Source organism: Benincasa hispida, chromosome 3, assembly GCF_027475165.1.
Source record: "Benincasa hispida cultivar pf3 chromosome 3, pf3_genome.v1.1, whole genome shotgun sequence".
Lineage (NCBI taxonomy): Eukaryota > Viridiplantae > Streptophyta > Magnoliopsida > Cucurbitales > Cucurbitaceae > Benincasa > Benincasa hispida.
In genome coordinates this window covers 40,761,890-40,767,493 of record NC_143480.1, presented here as the reverse complement: position 1 = coordinate 40,767,493, position 5,604 = coordinate 40,761,890, and the positions used below count along the sequence as shown (strand labels likewise).

Genomic DNA, 5,604 nt, shown 5'->3' with positions numbered 1-5,604 from the left:
GGAAAAAGAGAAAAAGGTTGGAAAAAGAAAAGGTACCTCAAGTAGAAAAATCGTAAAATTTTAAAGAATAAAAGAAAAAAAAAAAAAGAAAGAAAATTGTGGCAATAATGCCTAAATACTTTTTTTTAAAAGTAAACCCTACAAAAAGTAAATATCCATTAAAAATTAGGGAGATGTTAACCAAAAAAAAAAAAAAAAATTGAAGAAAAGGAAGAGGAGATAACTGTAAAGAAAATCTTGATTTTAAATCCTAATTTGATTTTTCAAAAATAATTTAGATAGAATAATTTCTTTTTTAAAAATATTTTATTTAAGATGAATTGTATATTAGTTAGAGATAAAATGTGACTTTTTTTTATTAAAAAAAATTATTTATTTAAAGCGAGGTAGATATTAGTTAGAGATAAATTTAAAAAATATATATTTTCCGTGAGATAGATATGACTAGAGATAAAATGCAATTTTTTGTTTAAAAAATCTTTTGTTTAGGTAAATATTAGTTAGAGCTAAAATATGAGTTAGATAATATGTGGTTTTTTTTTATAAAAAAATTCCCTACAATAAAAAAGAAAACAATTTTTTTTTACTGAGATTGTTTGATTAACCACTTAATTTCTACCCGTTTAAAATTTTGTGATAGCACCATCTTTAAAGTATTTATTTATTTGGAATGAGATTTTTTTATTCTCTCTTTAATTTCAAACTTAACTTAAAACCAAACCATTGTTAATGTTTTTATTTCATGATTGTCTTCTCGTAGTCAAAATAGCTTTTATAATTTTAATATGGATAATATGTTTATCCTTCCAATTTCAAAGTTTAATTTAAACTAATATATATATGGGATCTTTTTAAATATAAAAAAAAAATTAACACAAAAAGTTTTAAAAGTACAATGATTTTTAGAATTTTTTTTTGTTATAAATTGTGAATTTCTCTCTATATATATTCATAATAATTCTTTCTTGGTTGAAATTTTTTCATAATAATTGCATGTATTTTTGTAAAGTTTATAATGTACCTCAATTACAAAAGTTCAAAAATATAATTATGTATATGCCATGATAAATTTAACCAAGAGAATAGAATAATTTTAAATTGAATTTTAAATTTATAAATAATGATTAGTTAGTTATCGATAAAATAATAATAATAATAATAATAATAAGTTAACTATTTTTTAAAAAAAGAAATCATTACAATTTAACCTTAATAAATAAAAATGGGCAAAAGAAAATAATATACTACTTTTGTATACCTGTAGATTACTTGATTTAGTCAACCTAAACTTCTTTTAGAAGAGTCGACTTAAACTTTTAAAGACGTACATAAAATAAATTTTTGTACATATATATAAATTCAACTTTTATTTTGTAGACTCATCGCCAAACTTCTCGATCATGAACACTCGAACACAGCAATCTCGAACATTCGTCCAACATAACTGCTACACAGCACGAACACCGTGCACTCGAACCTAGCAATTGTCTCGATCACGAACACCCCAACAGCAAGAACGGCCTCCACAGAACCTCAACAGTGTCGAGTTGAGTATGACACCACCAAGAAAGCTACCTTGGTATTCTCGGTGTGATAATCCAGAGGGTGGACTATGTGTGGACTTGGTTTGAGGTAGAAGATGGAGGAAACAACAATCGTGTAAACGATTGAGCAAGTAGGAGAAGGTTGAACCTATCGTATAGGTCGATGCCCAATCGTTTAGCAAAAGCTAAGCGATCGTTTAGCTTATCGCTTAGTTGCGTGTCTGTCGCCTACAAACACTACAGTATCGTTTAGCTCGCTCCAAGTTGTCGCTTAGTAAATCTTATTTAGTTGACAACTTTAGACATTTTTCTAAGAGAGAAAAATCTCTAATTCACAAAATTCAACATTACTAAAATTAGGAAAACAATTTTTCTTTTATCTCAAGGTTACCGTGAAACCACTAATAACCTCTCACTCAATTGGTTATATAGAAACAAAATTAATGATCCAATAATTAATATTATTATAAATATGGGGAGATGTATTGGTTTTTGCAGGATGAGATACCCAATTTCATCCATATACTTATAGACCATTTAGGTTATATACTATTTATTTGATCTTGTTTATGTCACTACATAAAGTTAAAGTATTCATATTATAGCCATGGATATGTTTATTGGATTTTTATAATAGAATGCAATATCAACAACTTTATCAAATAAGATAGTCAATAATATTTTATTGATAAATAGAATGTTTAATATGAATTTTATGAACTGCGAGTTATAGGACATTCCCAACATATCATTGATTTGATTGTTGTTTTGGGTTATGTGCTATAATTATTGGATTAGTGTTTATTCATTCGAGTACATTGCATTTGATTGTTGCTTTTGTAGATCTTAATAGCTTTTTTTTTTTAAAAAAAAATGGATCATATTCTCGCTATCATTGCAGGTTTTAGGAAGATTTTCAATTATGTATTTTGAATACGAGGTATTTTCATAGCACAATATGAATCACTTTAGTTGTTTTTTAGCCGTTAAAAGTATTTTTTCTAGTTGTTATAAGGTATAAGATTTAAATTGTCTTAGATACTTTGTGCTGCTAGGAGACTAATGAAAATTTTAACTAGTTTTAGTACAAGATATTTGTGTGGCAAAACTATAAAGAAAAAGCTAGCATTTTTTAGTAGAAGACGTTGAATGTTATGAATGTAAAGTAAGGGGATGGGAAATATAGGACAAAACACAAATATCCCCCTTATAAATATGAAAAATAGATAATTAATAAAGTACAGAGGGCTTGCTCATTATAAAGAGGTAGGGTTTGCTCATTAACAAAAAAGTGGGTATATGACATATGACGGAGAAAATTCCAAATTAGGTTTTATTCTTCACATACACAGTATTTTTGCATCTCAAATTAGATATATTCGTTTATTTGAATTTTAAATTAATGAGCATTTTAGTTAGATATTTTGTTAGGAGTATTTTTTTATATTTGATAAATTCTATTAAAAATTCTAAAACAATCATTTGGCCATTTATTGGAAGAAAAAGTTTGATGGTCATAATTAAAAAGGTTTTTTTAGCTATTTGTCCAAAGAACCCTAAAAAAAAAAAATTAAAGTAAAACTTTATCACAAAAATTAAGCCATAATGAGTGTCTTACAACTGGTGTTTAACAATGAACATGAAATCTGTGAAATGTGGGCCGATGATATGGGTTCTCTTCTAACTAACTGGGCTGAACAATGTGGGCCGTCCTCTATTGTTGCGACGTCGTTTTGGTGGCCCTAATGGCTTTAGCGAAAATATGGAAAAAAGGGACAGTGGAAAGGAAGCTTTTCTCTATCAGAGCCAGGTTTCGATCCTGGGACCTGTGGGTTATGGGCCCACCACGCTTCCGCTGCGCCACTCTGATTTGTTGAAAACTATACTCAAATATTCATAATATAATAATTTGTCTTTCATATTTATAATTAAAACCGAATTCTTGTCGTTTGTTTTAAAGATTTATAAAACAAAATTATTGAAAGAAAAAACATTATGTTTTTACCTTTTACTAGTTGGAAAAATGTTTTCTTTAACTTTCTAACTAAAAAAATAGGGACAATAAAATTATTATTATTTCTTTTTTTTTTGTACATATATATAATTTCTATGGTTTTTTTTTTTTTTTTATGCGATAGACTACTTATGTATGAAATTGATATTAAAAATTTTAGTGGATTGATTTTAGGCTTATTTTAAATAGGATGAAGTAAAAAAAATAGTTATAAGGCATTAATATCATATTAAAATTTATTATTTTAATAAAAAAAATTAAAATAGAAAAACAATAGAAACTATTTACCCAAAATAACAAAATTTAATAATATTTGATAGAGGTTGAGAGAAGTCCATTAGTGATAGAAATTTATGAGAGTCTATCATTGATACTACGTGATAGATACTGATAGAAGTCTATCAGTGTCATTAATATTTTTTTTTGTAATTTTTATAAATAATTTGATATTTTTTCTATCGGTAAATTTCTCAATGATTAATTCAACCAACCATGCTTAAAGTAGTAGTTTGATTTGTTTTTTCTACTAGGCCAAAATGTAGTCAAGTTACATAATTTTTTTTTTTTTTTTTTTTTTTTTTTTTTTTTTTTTTGATTATGTTGTCCAAATGGTCGTTGGTTAAATTCATAGGGCACTCGACTATCTTATTTTCCAATTTATTTAAGTTTAATGATTTACCTTTTGTGTTGTCAATTTAAATTTTCAATATCCATCAACTTGCATCTTAAATCATACATTTTTTTAAAAAAATATGTGAGATGGAGGTTAACTTCGATGTTGAGAGGATATGTTTGATGTGAGTTGAGTTAGACTCATTTTTGCATAAATCATACATTTAAACTTAGTAAATTTTAAACTCTGTTGATGCCAAATTTTGATCAAGGTTAAGATCTTTGACCTCTGTGTGATAGCAACAGTAAATTTATAATTTATGGAATAACCTATCCAACAAAATAGAGAAGATCTAAACAGTAAATTGGTGTTAGCCACATAGGCTTTGATGTTTAAGTTAATACGGAGGACAATGAAACAAGAAGGAGATTTTAGTATCTGAATGGACTTTCTTCTTTTAAGTCATAGTGATGTATTTATAGAGAAATCATGACCCAAGACTTCCATATCAAAGTTTTCGTGTCACATAGGTTAATTCTCGAGCCAAAAGGGTCAGAGTTTGCATTCAGGGTACCCCATTCCTTAAACTGTAAGGGTTGGCCTCAACCTCATCCTTCGCCGAGGCCGAGGTTGAGGATGTCATTTGAGCTTTTAGTCCAATCCATTTTTTTAGGCCCAAATTAGGCCAAAACATGCTCAATTTATCAAATTGAGAAGGTCGGCCTCGATTTCATCCTTGTTCGAGGTCGAGGCTAAGCATGCCAGTTTGGGCCTTGGCCCAAAATCCCCTCTTCAAATGCTTAATTTGGCATTAGTAGTTATTTGGCTCAAGTTTCGTCATAAAATCGATTGTTTGCTTTGATCCAAAGTCATCTATATCAAACCCAAAATTTAAAAATCATCCATAACTGGCTGACTAATATTATATAATGTAGTTGTCCCATCAACCAAAATTTATCCCTGAAATTACTTTAAAGTCGAACAAAATATTGCCTTTTATCTTTAGTTCAACAATAAGTGAGAGTAGAGGAATTCAAAATTTGACTAATGTAGGTTATGACCCAAAACATGTCTTTTTAGTTTGCGTTATAAGTTAGCAATCGAATATTCTTATGAATGTCTTAACAATAGCAAGGCAATCACAATGTTTCTTACAAATAGCACGGCAAAAAGTTCAAACATAGAAAAAAAAATGCTAGTATATGATATTCAAGCCAATGGAATTAAATAATGATTACTCTGTAAAATTCTTCGGAAAAAAACAAACCCTCTATTTAATTGACTACATTATATTAATAATGAGTGTATAAGCCAAACATTAATATAAATTAGGCTATAATGTCGGTTTAAAACTGACATTGTAGGGTTATAATGTCCGTTCAAAACCAATATCGAAGATCATGTTATAAAAGGTTTTCAATGTCGGTTTAAAA

At 27.9% G+C, this 5,604-nt stretch overlaps 1 non-coding gene across 1 annotated transcript; it reads right to left on the bottom strand.

Annotated features, from left to right (window-relative positions):
• Positions 1-3,342: 3,342 nt before the first annotated feature.
• On the bottom strand, positions 3,343-3,414 carry TRNAM-CAU (transfer RNA methionine (anticodon CAU)). Its single transcript has one exon. It is a non-coding gene; the product is annotated as a tRNA-Met (tRNA).
• Positions 3,415-5,604: the final 2,190 nt, after the last annotated feature.